General features: G+C 42.2%; 1 pseudogene across 1 annotated transcript; it reads left to right on the top strand.

The window, feature by feature from the left end:
• Positions 1 to 4,053: 4,053 nt before the first annotated feature.
• LOC147016083 (uncharacterized) lies at positions 4,054 to 7,102 on the top strand (annotated as a pseudogene). The gene is made up of 2 exons (XR_015050150.1): positions 4,054 to 6,599; positions 6,896 to 7,102. The product of XR_015050150.1 is annotated as an uncharacterized LOC147016083 (transcript).
• Positions 7,103 to 18,790: the final 11,688 nt, after the last annotated feature.

Genomic DNA, 18,790 nt, shown 5'->3' with positions numbered 1-18,790 from the left:
CTCGGCAAGGAACACAACACGAAAGGAGTTCGTTTATTAGTAGTTTCTGTGGTTCAATGTAAAAGGGAACGGGTGTTGTATTGAGAGTTTGTAACTCCATCAAGTTGTTCGTGCCTGCACGGGATTCCACACGGACTACGGATGGAGGAGGGAAAAACACAAATGGCGTCTTGTATCATGGAGCCGGCAAGTTGGGAGTAACAATTCACATTGATTACCACGTGTGATGTTAGTTAAATGATCGAATGGCGGCGAGGTGATCCATGTGAAACGGTTTGTTCGATATTTGTACCTTTTCATACCGAGGAGTCCGAAATATAAACTTGTATTGGAGTGAAATCCGGGGATCAATTGGGAATTAACCTTGGGATTGGAAAGGTGGAAGGACAGGGAGTGATCTCTGGTTGGAGGAGAGTGATGGTCATGTTATAGAAGTGGTGTTGGTGGGGTGGTTGTGGAGGAGGAGGTGTGTTGAGAGTGATAGTGTGGTGGTGGTGATGATGAGAGTGACAATGGAAGTTGTGATACAAGTTGTGGTTGTTGTGATGGTGGCGGTCAAGTGAAATTTCAATTTTATTAATTGTTTTGTAATTTCCTTCATTGTTTGGGACATTTTCTTTTGTCTTATCCGAGTTTAATTCCATTGTAATCGGATCCATCTTGAAAGCTGTCATTGTGCACCAGAACCAGGATATTCCGTTATAATGGGACAGCCAGCTTCACGTTCTATCCCTTCAGAGACCAAATTAAGATGGCTGTTTTGTCCAATGTCACTTTTTGGGAGAAGTCAAAGATTCCTGTAGTAGCGTTTAAAAAGGAGTCGGCCAGTGTGTGTTGGTGCACAGTTTACATCCCATATTTAATCTTCCTTGTCTGTCCTTTCAATGGTTGCGATCCCTCATTGCCATGAGGATGTGATGAGGAATACAAGAGAGAGTTTATCTTTGGTAAGAAACTGCAGGTTTTGGGTTAACTTTCCTCACCAAGCAAAGTTGGAATTTGTCCCTTCAAGAAGCTCCTTCATGGTCGTGTCGATGGAGGAATCTTCACGGGACACTTTACTCATTGGTGGACGTGAAAGATCCCACGGTGTTTCTCACAAATAGTAGGTGAGTTATCACCAGCATTCTGAACAAATCACAAATTCCTTTCAAACCCTTTTACAAAATGTTCTTGTCAAACATGGTCACGAAACGAATGTACCCAGTGTGAGTTCAATAACACCTTCATCCTGCAGAGGATTGAAAACGGGATGAGAATGATGATGATGATGATGATGATGATGATGATGATGATGATGATGATGATGATGATGATGATGATGATGATGATGATGATGATGATGATGATGATGATGATGATGATGATGATGATGATGATGATGATGAAATGTACCTTGAAAAGTTGGGTCTAAACCCTTATCTTTAACAAATGATAAATTCTCATACATTCCATGACCCGTTGTGTTTGTACTCTTAAAAAATTTCACCAGAATCTTGTTCTTTGTCACGAAGTTTTGGATTTTGTTAAATAATTGTAAATATATTGTTTAGTTTAATTTCAAATGTAATAAACTTTTCTCCTGTCCCTGCCCTTTTCCATGTCCATAGATTTTCCAGAATGAGGCTGCGGAGGAACCAGTGATCTCCACATTTCGTGATGTGGTGTTCGTCTCCATCGCCATCTTCTTATTTGTGGTCGTGATATCCTTTCGACCATCGTCGTGCTTCAATAGAAAGAAGAGGCACAATAAAAAGCCCCACGTTCACTGGCAAGGAACACAAGTGACATTTTCATCAATATTATAATTCCTTCATCCAAGGGGAAAAGATAGCTCAGAAATTTTAAACGAATTTACATTTAACTTTCACAAATAACGAGCAGAGTACCCACCCTCTGGGTGGGTCGGGTTTGAACATTACTTGCTGAAAAAGTAAAGTCTGTGTTTTCAAGAAGACTGTCGATGTTTGTGTGGTGTGTGTTTAAAAGGTGATCGATGGTTTTCAGGTCTGAAGGGTCTGTTCCAATTGAAGGTTAGGGTCGAAGATGTTGAAAGGGTCCAGTTTCTCAGGCATCTAAAAAGTGTCCAACAAGGTTAACTGGTCTGAAGCTCGAAGTTGTCAATGGTGGACTTGGTGGACAGGTCGGGTGTCTGACAAAAACGAACCCATTCGATTTTATTGAAGATCCAGAAATGGATCCGCTAATTTTTAAAGTGATTCTTCCCGAATTGATTGATATTACTATGACCGACATATATAACACGATATCTCAAAAAATCATGGACATATTCGGACGAAACCTGGTGCGGGTTGGGTGTGTGACAAGGATGAATAGATTCTGTTTCGATTAACATCCGGATACGATAATTTTTAATTTTCAAGTAATTCTTCACCATTGAGAGATGAGGCCAAAAACGATGTATGGCATGATGCTTCAAAAAGTTATGAACGGATTATGATAATACTTTGTGGATGAGTTGGTTATACGTGAGAAGAACAATTGATTCGATTTTGCTTCAGGTCCAGATCCAGATCCGACCTATCAGTGGGATACAAAACATGAACTGTTCAGCCTGGTGGAGGTATGCGATCGACAGAGTACCTGTTGTAGTTATTTAATTAAACTAGTGCGGCCCGTAGGTGCGTAAACGACAACAGGATTGGGGCATTATTTCAATTAGATTGGACCAACCGTATCATAAATGGCCATAACTTGGGAAACATACTCAGGTCCCCAGCGTCAATTGTGACATCATATCAAACGAAGAAGAATTGTGTTGCCCCCTCGATCTCGCCCCTCGCTCTCCCCAGTCTCGCCCTTCCTTTCTCCCCCTCCTCTCTCGCCCCTCTCTCTCACCCCAACTCTCATCCTCCCCTCTCTCGCAGATATTGGTCAACAGATAAATGGCCGTAACTTGGGAACCGCTCGTACGATCGATATCAAACCTCGAAACGGCACATCCGCGGGTCCTCGGCAATATTCCTGGCGAGTTTCAATCCGATCGGACCGGTGGTCGTGCGGTTATTAATAAATTGGTAAAAAATTGACATGATAAGGTGAGAAGGTGGAACAACACCTTCAGCTGCCATATATTCAACTTTTCAACACTGAAAAAGCAATAAAATGGCCGTAACTTGGGAAAAGCTCGTCCGATCGATTGCAAACCTCGACAAGGCACATCCGCGGGTCCCGGGCAATATTCCTGGCACGTTTTCATGAGATCGGCCCGGCGGTCGTCAAGAAACGGCGGTCGCAGACAGACAGACAGACAGACACACACAGAGATTGCTGGAATTATAGAGAGATGATTATTGTCACTGCAACCTTTGTTTCAAGACTTTTTGGAAAGGCTCCTGTTATTAACAACGCTGACATTAAGTTTGTTCAACATTTTGAGAATCCTCATAATCACCTGGAGCATCGCTGTCACTGACGAAGCAGCATCCTGAGCAAGGGTGATACGGGATGTTTTGCCATTGCCTTCCCAGCAGTAGTTTTGGCAGGAATTTGTAATTTGGCCATACTGCCACCAATAGCACGCCCACACTTCATTCTCAAAGACCACCGTGGGGATCTTTCACATCCATCAACTGATGGTAGACAGGGCACCCAGTTAAACGTACATCGGAGGAACGGCACACACATTGATGATTCACCCAGTAGGTGAAACACTCAGGATGCTAACCCAGGCTGGTGAGACAGCTTCGAGGCAAGTGCGTGTTCCTGGAGGCCATCCTTTCAGCCCAGGTCATATCTTCATGCATTGTTAAACAAACTGTGATTCCATGTTGTATAATACATCTCGTTTGGTGTCATGCATTTCTTCTGGTTAAATGTTAAACTTTGCCTGCATGTGGAGCTTTGAAACGCAGTGTGTGAGAAGCGGCCACTAGAAACGGGAGACAGCCGAACGTGCGACCTTACAAACATACGTACAGACACCACACTTCACATTGTATAATAGTTACTGTACTTCACTTTAGTTCAAACTGACAAGTATTGTGTTTGTTTCTTGCAGTTTTGGATGTGGCCGCAAACATTTACAGAACAAAATGGGAACGAAAGTGCAGCCGGTATTCGAAGAGCTTCCAAAAACAGAAACAGTGGAGATGCAGGATGCAAAGGAACAGGAGGATCAAAGGATGATGTTGTGGCAGAGAGAGAATGAAAAACTACAGGAGATGGGGGAAAAGTTGCACCAAAAAGAGGAAGAACTGAAAGAAAGAGAACTGTTAGTTCAGCTTGGAGAGCAAACAGTTCAGAAAAAAGTTGTGCAACAGAAATATGAGGAAGAGAAATGGAGGAAAGAGAAAGAAAAGCAGAAGGAAATAGAGGAAGAACAGCAGAGGAAAAGAAAGGAAGAGGAAATGAGGAAAAAAGATGAAGAGGAGGAGATAAAAAAGCATAATGAAGAGCTAAAGAAAAGAAAGACGGCAGAGTGGAGGCAAATAGAGGAGGAAGATCGGAGAGAATTCACAAAATTTGTGCAATGGAGGGAATCAGTGTATCAGGAGCATACACGTGCATGGCTTGAGATCGAACGAAAAGAGAAAGAGGTTCTCAAGAGTGAGTACATGGTGGAGAAATTACAGAAAGGGATTTCTGAACTCGAGGGAATGGAGCAGGAAAAACGGGCTCAATTCGAAAAAAAGAAGATGTTAAAAAAGGGGAAATAAAACATAGAGAGATTGAGACATGCCGACAAGAGGAAGAGATTAGAGAACGAGAAAAGGATGTTGAGAAAATGGAGAGAGTGTTGAACCAGCGAGAAGAGGAGGAGCGTGGTCGGCAAGAACGATTTTTAGAGACAAAAAAAAGAAAAGAGAAAGAGTTGTTCAGGAGAGAGAAAGAAGCACATCAGCTGGAGCAGGAGATTTATAAGAGGGAAAAAGATGTGCACACTCGGGAACAAGAGGTTTGGCAAAGTGAGGTAAGGGAGGAAAAACGACGAGAGCAGGAAGAACAGACACGACAGGAACAGGAAAACCGGAGACGAAGAGAAGAGGAAAACCAGAGATTAAGAGAGGAAGAACAGAGACGAGGAGAACAGGAAAAGCAGAGACGACGAGAGGAAGAACAGAAACGACAAGAACAGGAAAAGCAGAAACGACGAGAACAGGAACAACAGAGACGACAAGAACAGGAAGAACAGAAACGACGAGAACAGGAACAACAGAGACGACAAGAACAGGAAGAACAGAGACGACTAGAAAAGGAAGAACAGAGACGACGAGAACAGGAAAAGCAGAAACGACGAGAACAAGAACAACAGAGACGACAAGAACAGGAAGAACAGAGACTACTAGAACAGGAAGAACAGAGACTATTAAAACAGGAAGAACAGAGACTACTAGAACAGGAAGAACAGAGACTAAGAAAGGAAAAGCAGAAACGACAAGAACAGGAAAAGCAGAAACAACTAGAACAGGAAAAGCATAAACGACAAGAACAGGAAGAACAGGAACAACAAGAACAGGAAAACCAGAGATTAAGAGCAGAAGAACAGAGACAACGAAAGCAGGAAAAGCAGAGGCTAAGAGAGGAAGAACAGAGACGACGAAAACAGGAAAAGCAGAAACGACAAGAACAGGAAAAGCAGAAACAACTAGAACAGGAAAAGCATAAACGACAAGAACAGGAAGAACAGGAACAACAAGAAAAGGAAAACCAGAGATTAAGAGCAGAAGAACAGAGACGACGAAAGCAGGAAAAGCAGAGGCTAAGAGAGGAAGAACAGAGACGACGAAAACAGGAAAAGCAGAAACGACGAGAACAGAAGAAGTAGAACCCACTAGAACAGGACGAACAGAAACGAGGAGAACAGGAAAACCAGATATTAAGTGCAGAAGAAGAAAGACGACTCAAACAGGAAGAACAGAAACGAATACAACAGGAAGAACAGAGACAAATAGAACAGGAATACCAGAGACGACGAGACCAGGAAGAACAGAGACGAGTAGAACAGGAAGAACAGAGACAAATAGAACAGGAAGACCAGAGACGACGAGACCAGGAAGAACAGAGACGAGTAGAACAGGAAGAACAGAGACGAGTGGAACAGAAAAAAGAGACGGTAACTGATCAAGAACTCAAAAAACCTTGTCAAAAATCTGACGAGACCAACGAGGAGGCAGAAGCAAATGTTGATGTGGAGGAGGCAGAACATGTGCAAAAGATTGCTGACTGGAAACTGCATCGACAGCAAAAACGGAATGAGAATGCCAATGAGTGGTCTCAAAATTGGAATGAAAAACAACAGGTGAAGCAGCAAGAGAAACACCTGCTCAAAGAACAGGAAAAAATCTTCAAAAAACAAATTGAAGAAGCAAAGACAGGCAGCAAAGAAAAGTACAGGAATTGAACTGAAACCCCACGGTGTTGGTGCGACACAGCAACAACAGAAGCCTCGCCATGATAGCGAGCCAAAACAACAGAAGCCTCGCCATGATAGCAAGCCACAACAGCAGCAACAGCAAACACAAGATGTTGTTCAAGGGTTCCAGCAGGAACAGAGGCCTCATTCTGATCAAGTGCTGCAACAGCAGCAGAAGCAGCATGGTGTTGAGGGGCCCAACCCCATTCAGGCCCTTCAACAGGTAAGCATTCTTACAGGTGAATACTTATTTTGATGAAGAATAATATCCTCAATTGTGGAGTTAATTGTAATTATAATTTTGTTTGGAAAGGTAACTTATTGGCACGGTCATCCCCACGCAGGATAAATCACAAGTATTTTAACTCCCCTTGATTGGATTAGATCAACTAATTCACCTTATCACTGATTACCTGTTCTATCAGTGCTTTTCATTTTGTGCCACATCCTGCACAAGTTATCAAACTGATGAACATATCAATGTATTTAATCTTTCTTATTTTTATTGTTTTTCCAAAGACCCCTCAGAAGAGACGCCCGTTCCCTCCTCCACCACCGTCATACATCAAACCATCCTACCGGCTGGAACGTAAGTTACCAAGAATCTTACCTTACATAACAAATTATCCGAAACTTTGTCTAAATTAGATGTTCTTCACCTCCATCGTGTCCCATTTTGTCTGCGTTTCAGAAGTGTTGAAAACAAATCAATATTTTGCTTCACTCGAAGCCAGACAAGCACCAAACAAATCTTACAATTGGTGAAAGTCTGGAATGAGTGTTTATGTTTCCATACAGAATTCATTGTGAACACCTGGATGTTCATGAAAATAAATTGTTTGAAAAATAAAATTTTTACAATGCCACTTTCAATCAGCGATGGATGACTTGAGCTGCCTTCCATGAAGCACTCCATCATGGTTCACTTCAACGTCATCAGATGAGGTTTTGTTATTTCAATTCAGACAGTAAGTGGGGATTTGTGGGCGCTCTCTGAAGCACAGGAATTATGGACCAAAATTGCAGAAATTCCCTTGTAAGGTGACAGAAATTAAACGTTCATTCGAGTCCAGTGGGAGTTGGTGATGGAGAAAATCAATAAGTGAAAGTAGAGGGAAAAGTGAAATAAAACATGAACTGAAATGCAGAAAATGAGGCAAAGGGAGAAACACAGAGAGATGGAGAGAGATAGATATTCATTCCAGGGTTGTGTTGGAAGGCAGGACAACGATGGAGATTATGATGACAATGTTCTTGAGTGGTTTTGACTTCCTTTTGTTGATGTGTTTGCAGAGGAAGAAGTCATATTTATGGCTGCTGGAGAGGAAGATGCCATGTTTGGAAGTGATTCCCTCATGACTCCATCATACAAGCTCTCCAGGAATGCAAGGCGATACACCAGGCTCATGCAGATGGCTGATTCAACCTTTTTCAAATGAACAGTCTCCAGAACTAAGGTACGGTAAACACTTGATGGACTTATTTCATCACCTGGATCCTTTTTGTGTCCATGTTTGTCAATCTGTCACTTCCTTGTTCAAAATATCATGATGAGAACTAAATAGTTCCAAATGTAGAGAATTTAATAAGTTGAGTTTATCCATCGAGCAGGTGAAGTCTCTCGCTGGTTCATACAATCAATGCCAATCATGAAGGGAACTGCAGATATTAACCGTTGGTGTTCACTGCTTGACTTCATGACTGAATATCATGGATGACTTAATTTCTGTCCATCATGTGTGACTTCATCACTGTACATCATGGATGACTTCATTTCTGTACATCGTATGTGACTTCATCACTGTACATCATGGATGACTTCATTACTGTACATCATGGATGACTTCATTACTGTACATCGTGTGTGACTTCATCACTGTACATCATGGATGACTTCATTACTGTACATCATGTGTAACTTCCTCACTGTAAATCATGGATGACTTCATTACTGTACATCATGTGTGACTTCATCACTGTAAATCATGGATGACTTCATTACTGTACATCGTGTGTGACTTCATCACTGTACATCATGGATGACTTCATTACTGTACATCGTGTGTGACTTCATCACTGTACATCATGGATGACTTCATCACTGTACATCATGGATGACTTCATCACTGTACATCATGGATGACTTCATCACTGTACATCATGGATGACTTCATTACTGTACATCGTGTGTGACTTCATCACTGTACATCATGGATGACTTCATCACTGTACATCATGGATGACTTCATTACTGTACATCATGTGTAACTTCCTCACTGTAAATCATGGATGACTTCATTACTGTACATCGTGTGTGACTTCATCACTGTACATCATGTGTGACTTCATCACTGTACATCATGGATGACTTCATCACTGTACATCATGGATGACTTCATTACTGTACATCGTGTGTGACTTCATCACTGTACATCATGGATGACTTCATCACTGTACATCATGGATGACTTCATTACTGTACATCATGTGTAACTTCCTCACTGCAAATCATGGATGACTTCATTACTGTACATCGTGTGTGACTTCATCACTGTACATCATGGATGACTTCATCACTGTAAATCATGGATGACTTCATTACTGTACATCGTGTGTGACTTCATCACTGTACATCATGGATGACTTCATCACTGTACATCATGGATGACTTCATTACTGTACATCGTGTGTGACTTCATCACTGTACATCATGGATGACTTCATTACTGTACATCATGTGTGACTTCATCACTGTACATCATGGATGACTTCATCACTGTACATCATGGATGACTTCATTACTGTACATCGTGTGTGACTTCATCACTGTACATCATGGATGACTTCATCACTGTACATCATGGATGACTTCATTACTGTACATCATGTGTGACTTCCTCACTGTAAATCATGGATGACTTCATTTCTGTACATCGTGTGTGACTTCATCACTGTACATCATGGATGACTTCATCACTGTACATCATGGATGACTTCATTACTGTACATCATGTGTGACTTCCTCACTGTAAATCATGGATGACTTCATTTCTGTACATCGTGTGTGACTTCATCACTGTACATCATGGATGACTTCATCACTGTACATCATGGATGACTTCATCACTGTACATCATGGATGACTTCATCACTGTACATCATGGATGACTTCATCACTGTACATCATGGATGACTTCATTACTGTACATCGTGTGTGACTTCATCACTGTACATCATGGATGACTTCATCACTGTACATCATGGATGACTTCATTACTGTACATCATGTGTGACTTCCTCACTGTAAATCATGGATGACTTCATTTCTGTACATCGTGTGTGACTTCATCACTGTACATCATGGATGACTTCATCACTGTACATCATGGATGACTTCATTACTGTACATCGTGTGTGACTTCATCACTGTACATCATGGATGACTTCATTACTGTACATCATGGATGACTTCATTTCTGTACATCATGGATGACTTCATTTCTGTACATCGTGTGTGACTTCATCACTGTACATCATGGATGACTTCATTACTGTACATCGTGTGTGACTTCATCACTGTACATCATGGATGACTTCATTACTGTACATCGTGTGTGACTTCATCACTGTACATCATGGATGACTTCATCACTGTACATCATGGATGACTTCATCACTGTACATCATGGATGACTTCATCACTGTACATCATGGATGACTTCATTACTGTACATCATGGATGACTTCATTACTGTACATCGTGTGTGACTTCATCACTGTACATCATGGATGACTTCATTACTGTACATCATGTGTGACTTCCTCACTGTAAATCATGGATGACTTCATTTCTGTACATCGTGTGTGACTTCATCACTGTACATCATGGATGACTTCATCACTGTACATCATGGATGACTTCATTACTGTACATCATGTGTGACTTCCTCACTGTAAATCATGGATGACTTCATTTCTGTACATCATGGATGACTTCATCACTGTACATCATGGATGACTTCATTACTGTACATCGTGTGTGACTTCATCATTGTACATCATGGATGACTTCATTACTGTACATCATGGATGACTTCATTTCTGTACATCATGGATGACTTCATTACTGTACATCGTGTGTGACTTCATCACTGTACATCATGGATGACTTCATTACTGTACATCATGGATGACTTCATTTCTGTACATCATGGATGACTTCATTTCTGTACATCGTGTGTGACTTCATCACTGTACATCATGGATGACTTCATTACTGTACATCGTGTGTGACTTCATCACTGTACATCATGGATGACTTCATTACTGTACATCGTGTGTGACTTCATCACTGTACATCATGGATGACTTCATCACTGTACATCATGGATGACTTCATCACTGTACATCATGGATGACTTCATCACTGTACATCATGGATGACTTCATTACTGTACATCGTGTGTGACTTCATCACTGTACATCATGGATGACTTCATCACTGTACATCATGGATGACTTCATTACTGTACATCATGTGTGACTTCCTCACTGTAAATCATGGATGACTTCATTTCTGTACATCGTGTGTGACTTCATCACTGTACATCATGGATGACTTCATCACTGTACATCATGGATGACTTCATTACTGTACATCATGTGTGACTTCCTCACTGTAAATCATGGATGACTTCATTTCTGTACATCGTGTGTGACTTCATCACTGTACATCATGGATGACTTCATCACTGTACATCATGGATGACTTCATTACTGTACATCGTGTGTGACTTCATCACTGTACATCATGGATGACTTCATTACTGTACATCATGGATGACTTCATTTCTGTACATCATGGATGACTTCATTTCTGTACATCGTGTGTGACTTCATCACTGTACATCATGGATGACTTCATTACTGTACATCGTGTGTGACTTCATCACTGTACATCATGGATGACTTCATTACTGTACATCGTGTGTGACTTCATCACTGTACATCATGGATGACTTCATCACTGTACATCATGGATGACTTCATCACTGTACATCATGGATGACTTCATCACTGTACATCATGGATGACTTCATTACTGTACATCATGGATGACTTCATTACTGTACATCGTGTGTGACTTCATCACTGTACATTATGGATGACTTCATTACTGTACATCGTGTGTGACTTCATTCCTGTAATAACAAACACATATCAACTCAAACATTGTATTTATGTTTCTTTTCCTCCATTTAGCTGCTGCCATCGTCTGGATTGACTTCAAATATTCTGCTGAATCATCTCCATTCTGAACTATGGCCATCGTCTCCTCCACCACATCGCCTCAAGGACTTGGTCAATCAGAAATCCGATTCGTTTTTTCCCAACATCCTTGACCCGAACCAGCTTACCAAACCCACCTGCAGATTCCATGTAAACAACTTCAATCAAGATCTAATTCAAATCCTGTCCTTAAAACATTCAATGTTGTAATTATTTAAAATTTCTCTTCTCATAACTCCACCTGAATAAAGGTTCCTTTCCATGAACATCTTTCCATGTTTCTCGAACCTTGGTTTCTCATTTCACTCTCACATCCAAACCTCCACTGTTCAGTTATTTCAGTTCAATGACGGGTGTTCAGTTTCTTGCCTGACCAAAAAAAACCAAAAACATTTTTTATTTTTCAACATAGTCTTCCTTGACATAATTGCAGTTCGTCCATCTCTGTTGCATCTTGATAAAAGAGATTTGTAAACATCCTGATCTTGCTTTTTCAGAATGTTCTCAACCTCTGAAATTATTTCCTCATTCTCACAAAAACTGTTTCAACAAAGGTCTTCTTTTACCTTGGGAAACAGAAAGAAACATAAAGGAACTGGATCTACAGAAAATGTCTGGAGAAGCAGTTAAAAGTCACAGTTTGGTTGCTGTAGTCAATGCAACCAAGACGATGTTTGGTAATGCATTGTTCTGGAGAATCAACACTCCTCCAGGCATGTTTCCCCGGTTGTTGATAGCATCTTACAACTGTGGCAGTTCATCAGCACAGTAATCCTCAATATAATGTCTCCAGAGATGCCAACTTTTGGAAATCAGAATTAGGGAGGATTTGCAACCGACACCAAATAATGTGCGCAAAGCGCACATCTCGAGCGCGGAGCGTTCGACCCTTGCGGCGGGGTCCAGGGCCCGCCTTAGGGCCCTGGAAGCTCTGGGGTTCTAGACGCTCTCTAGTGCCCTCTGAGCCCTATTTTGGAGCATTTAACATGTTAAGAATTCCCACTTTTTGAACAAAAAAAGGGGAAAATTGTGCACTTTTTAATGTTACATGTATGTTAATATTAGTAAGTTAGGGGACACTCAAAGATTAACAAAAAGCACAAAAGAAGCAATATTTTTCTTACCTTACTGGCTGGTACTACTGCTGCTTGCTTTTTCCATGGCAGCTTTGCTGAGTGACAGCTGTGTGGCTCTTTTAGCCCTTCTGATTATGTCTTTGCTGTATTCTCTCTGGTAGCAAGGGGTGCTATGAGCTAGTTTTTCAATTAAGAGAGCTTCCACGGTTTTGACACTCAAATTGGGACGAAATTCAGTATGATTCTTCCGTACAAGACTGAATGCCCGCTCACATGATGCGTTCGAATGAGGAATGACCAAGATTCCCTTCATCACTTTGCTCAAATTAGGATACTTCTTGGCGCCAGTGCAGGGATCTGTGAGCTGTGAAATCCGATGCCACTGCTCATCCACTCTCACTGTCTCAGTAGCAATTGTAGCTATGGAGGCGTCTGCCTGGTAGTGAGCGAATTCACTCTCAAGACTGTCTATGTCACTATCACCGCCACTGAACAGACAGGGGAATTTCTTGATGAAAAACTCCACACAGTCAAACCCCACTTCTTGGTGTAGCTTAACATCCAGCACCTGAGCATGCTTGGCTAATTCATCATCTAGCGGCCAGGTTTTGAAGATGTAATTGCAGGCTTTCACATAATATGAGCGAACTGCACTGAAGAAACCTTGGATGTCTGACTCACTCAGAGTGAAGGTGGATTTCTTGAGACTCCTTTGTTCCCTTATATACAGTTTGGCATCGTTCCCAATCATGAGGCCCTCATCATTCTTCTGATGATTTCTGTCAGAGAAGGGTACATTTACCAGAGCAACCGATGACACCGATGGTTTCAAAAACCGTACGAAGATATCTTTCAGAAGACCATTCAATTCTCCGTGCAGGAGATGAATACAGGGTTCGTCTCTTTGGAGCAGAAGATTCCCCTTCTCAAAAAGCTTGTTAGCATATCGAAGGAAGAAACAATAGAGTTTTGTTTGTGGAGACAAGAACATCCTGTTGACACGTTTTTCTCTAGATTCCTGCACAGTGTTTGAGGAAGATGCGCTTTTAGTTGTAGAACTCGTAGTACACTTAGCCGCAGGGCGATCACACTTGCGTTTACTGCCAGCAGAAGAGGTCAGACTCGTAGTACCAGATCCAATTTTACGTTTGAGGAGAGAGCTTGAGGTAGGTGCAGCCAAGGAAGAAGACCTCTGATTCGAAGGTTTTGCTGAGCTTCTATCAAGTGATTTGGCAAAAGCAGAACTTAACTTGGGTCCTTCTTTGCCTGTAGATGGGACTATCACAGTCTTTCTCGACTCTGAAGGGATCTGCTTTGTAGATGAACGTGATGAAGGGCCGGTGATGCTACCTGCTCTCAGCATTGGTTTTGGTGCTGTCCCTGCTGTCTTCTTCGCAGAAGATACTGCAGTGGTAGTGGTGAATGCTGCTCCACTAGTGCTTGATCCTGCAGTGCCAGTACTGGCAGTAGATACAGTGCCGTCCTTCTTGCTCGTTGTTCGAGTCTTGGCTACAGTTGGTTGCATTTTTCTTCGTACTTCTTCTTTGAAGAAGAGGCGAAGTGGCTCCCACTGTTCAATCAGCCTGTCTAGGCACTGACCAAGGGACAGCCACCTTGTTGCGACATGCTTCAGAATCTTGTGTGTCGGGGCATCACAGAGTTCTTGCAGTGCTTTCACTCCTTTGACGCGTTTACTACTTTTGTCCAAGTAGTAGTAAATATCGATGAGAAAGTCATCTAATTCAATGGGTAAGGCCTGAGCCGCCTTCTTGGCCGTATTGTGCATCATATGGCAAGGGCATCCCATGATGTAGCACTCTGGATTTTGTTTGTGGATATAAGCAGCGACTCCTTTGTGCTTGCCCACCATGACAGAGGCATTATCAGCACAAAAGGAAACACAATTTCCCCACGGAATTTTCCTGTCACTGAACTCATGATCAAGCAGTTTGAAAATGTTTTCTCCAGTGGAATCTTGTTTGCACGCAGGCAAACTTAGCAAACCTTGCTTCACAATCCCAGCACTGTTGTCATAGTACGAAATCAGGACAGGATATAGCTGGGCCTCACCACTGTCATTGCTACCGTCTGTAGCTAGGCTAAATGGAGCTAGTCTAGCAATATCGGCAATAGATGAAGCAGTAACATTTGACAACTCACCAATTATTGCTGAAGTTTTTGTTCTTGCACATCCATACTTTGAAGCAACTTTTGAATCTGGAAACATCTTTTGAAATAGAGGTCCAGCATGATCTGAGACTGATATGGGCAAGTTATGTTCCACAATAAATCCACTAAAGAGAAGTTCCGCTCGGGTAACATCCTCTTCCTCGCTTGTCCCTTGTTTGGTGAAATAATTCAGAAGTGTACCGGTACTCGTGCTCGAAGATCTCTCCTTTGCAATGTCTGTGTGCCGTTTGCTTCCAACGTGCTTCCGAATATCATCGTGACCTCCGTGCTCAACTGAAATATCAACGCTGCATACTGTACAATACGCATGATGAATTCCTCTTTCAGACTTTCGAATACACGGGTATTGGAGACTGTATTCGGTCTTGTACTTCTGAGACCATTTCTTGGTCTTCGTAAGCTTCTTTTCTGCCATTTCGTAATCAACATTGAGGGCTTGAAGCATCGGTAACTTCGAAGTCGATGTTCCACAGCTGCAGCGCGACTCGTAGAACTCTAGCGGCTGTTAAACACCGCACGGTGGTCGCGACCGCCGGGCTGGTACGGGGCCCAGCTGCATGCAGTGAGCGTATCGCATGCATATACACTGTGCATACATACCGCATGCACTGTATTGCACACATACCGCATGCACTAAATCCCAGTGCATGATCGCATAAGCGAGATCCAGACCCAATGTTTCGCTGCTCCTCATTTGAATTTGCATTTTTTTACGTACAATTTGGTAGCAGCGAACGTTATGGAGTTACCACATGCTATACGTAGCAGACGATGCTTTTCATTCAATTCTCATACTAGTACATTCTGATTAGTGAACAGTGCAAAAATATCAAAATTTCGGCAGGATAAGGATAGTGATCGTAAGGGCGGGAGTTTGGGTGAATTTTCGGAAGCCTCCCGATGAAATCGGGAGAGCTGGCATCTGTGTGTCTCTCACCTGATGAAATGGAGAGTCATGAGAGCCTTGACACTGCAATCTGACAAAAAGTAGCCACAAACTTTCCAGATGATGCTTCAATGTTGATGCACTTCCAGGGAGGTAAGGTGAGCACCAAGGGTTCATCGCACAATCGGGGCCAGATTAAGGCACATGCCAGTCAGGCCATGGCCTCGGGCACCATTTGAAGGGGCCCCACACTTATGGCTTTTGGATGAAGCCTTCACCAATCTCTACAAAACTGAATGTGAATAGACAAATAGAGCATTGGATATGGCCTTCAACATTTAAAATGGCCGAGGGCCCCGCAACGTCTTAATCCGGCCGTAGGCACAATGTGTGCTTCCACTGCATGCTCTGCTATTTGGTCTCAAGATCAAAGCAGTGAACCCGTAACTCTTCCTGAATCACAATCGTGTTCATGACGCCCTCTACATTTGCTTTACACTGCTCAAAATATTCCCTGGAGGTCAAATCAAGCTCTCTTCAAATCAGCAGTCAATATCCTGGGCACCCATCTCACTGAGAACTTTCACATGATGGATAAAATTATAGTATCCAGATCTGATTGCCGGTGAAGATGGAGTGCCCTGACCCAGTGATAGGACTCGGTCTCACCAATGTATCTGTTCATCTTCTGCTGTTGGTCAAAAGCTTGTTGAATGTATCAACCTCTTCGAGTGTGGTTGCCTCTTTGGGACATCATGATCTTGGCTCAGACTCAGTGCTGTTTCTTTCTCAAAGAAATTCAGTTGCCCAGTTGTTATTTTTCAGTGGCGCATGAAGGGGCATCATCTCCCAGTGTTACCGCCACGTCCTCATGAATTCCCTTTGGACCTTTCTTGTGGAGTTATTTGATTTATTGCTCTGATTTCAGTCCTTTCATTTGACAAATTCATGGTGAGATTTCTGTTCAGAGGTCTTGCGAAAATAAACAAAAGGTTGTTTTTAAATGGATAAAAACAAGAGTGCATCGATCGACGATATTGATTGGATCTGAACAAATGAAACGAGTCAAGCTGGAGACTTTCTGAATGCCCATCAACATGCTCCTCATTGGCTCCCTCTATCATTTCATTTTCATTGTTCCTTCTACACCTCTCTTTTGTTATCCTTCCCATCTCATCATATGTCCAGTCCATGCTCGGTGTTATCTTTATGGCCTTCAACAGTGTTCTCTTCATCCAACACCTCCATCTTTTCATCTCCAACTCCCTTTCATGATGTCAACCATCCTTCATAACCTTTCTCCCAAAATGTTCAGCAAATCTTTATGAATATTTTATTGTTATTGAACTGAATAAATGTTCTATTTCTGTTATTACAAATTAATCAATAATAACCATCTGTGGAAAAAATTACCTTGTGAAGAAAATGAAATCTCATCAAATGGACACAACACAAAATGTTCTGGGGGAATCGTCCACTCGTTCAGTCCTTCTTCATTCATATGCAGCACAAAGTTGTGGGGTAGCGTCATTGACTGATGGCACGACTATGTCAGTGATGCAATGCCCTATATGCTGGTTCGGGCAGGGATAAGGAATTTGTTCATGGTGCTGATGATGGCTCACCTTGTCTTTACAAAGGACACTTTGGGATCTTCAACGTCCACCAACTAATGCTGGCAGATGGGACGCCCAGCTTAACGTCCAACCAAGGGCAGGTACACACATTGATGAATCACTGTGCCTGTCAAACACTGAGATGACAGTTTATATCTTGGTCAGGATTCAAACCCAGCCAAGACAGCTGAGAGAGCACGTGTGTCTCTCCAATCAATCCTGTCTGTGTGTGTGGAGTGTGCGCAGGCGGCTGTGTGAGTGGTGTTGGGAGGCGGCAAGGCGCCAAAGCATCCCTTGAATTTCTCCAATGTGGAAAGTTTCACACTATTTTTAATATTTACACACCAAACCCACGCTCCGCGCAAAGTTTCTAAAGTGAGGGTTCTTTGAGACGTCAATATATCCAGTGTTCACAATGTGATTTATAGAATTTCTTCATATACAATGTTTCATGTAACATTTTTTGTGTGACATGCACCTTCTGAGGTAGTCAGCATGTGCAGAAGAGGGTTTTACATTGCAGACGCTGTTTTCTAGGAGTGGTATTACGCCTCTCAGCGGTGACGGTCTGTCGCTGACAGACGTAATGACGTCAACGAATGACCGATGATGTAATGACGTCATTACGCCTCAGCATTGACGTCACACGTCGCCATGCAAACAAATGTAAAAATTAGAAAATCGCCAAAATTCCCAGACCTGTCCGTCTGGCACGATCTCACATCGCCCATGCTGTACATTAGACCACAGATCACCCGCATGCCGAAAGTAGCGACAATCCGTCCGGCAGTTTCGGAGGAGATACGTCTACAAAATATGGCTTAGCGTATTAATATAATAATGGTTCGAGTACATCTTTAGCTCTGCAAAACTTTTTGAATCACCTCTGAACACACCTAACTTCCTTTGATAACCAGAATACCCTACGTAACTAAAACTACCGTATCTGTATTAGCGGAGGTTTCAACTACACTCTCCAAGCCCAATGAGGCAGGAACAGCACTGAACCCCATGTTGCCTCCACAACACCCCTTGTAAGGTTTTAAAAACAACTGAATTACAAACACATGTGGTGGTTACAACACAATACTCATGGTGTCGTTTCATTCAAAGTAATATAGCACTTGCTCACTTAGACAAGTTTCATGGTAATCCTTTACTTGAACGTTTCGCTCTGTCATCCCTGATCTGCCCACCTGGGTTTTTAGACCACAACACAACAGTTGTCACAATTTCCACCAACAATGGTGGGATAAAGCTGAAATGCACATTAGAATCTTCCATCATCAATATTGTGCAGATGGTGTTTAAAACGAACAAACAAACGTAACCTTACTTGAAAATGAAATCCTGCAAC

Source organism: Eptatretus burgeri, chromosome 12, assembly GCF_056783735.1.
Source record: "Eptatretus burgeri isolate ZD-2024b chromosome 12, Ebu_testis_v1, whole genome shotgun sequence".
NCBI classification, from domain to species: Eukaryota; Metazoa; Chordata; class Myxini; order Myxiniformes; family Myxinidae; genus Eptatretus; species Eptatretus burgeri.
Note: the sequence above shows the minus strand (reverse complement) of the source record. Positions and strands in the feature narration are given on the sequence as shown.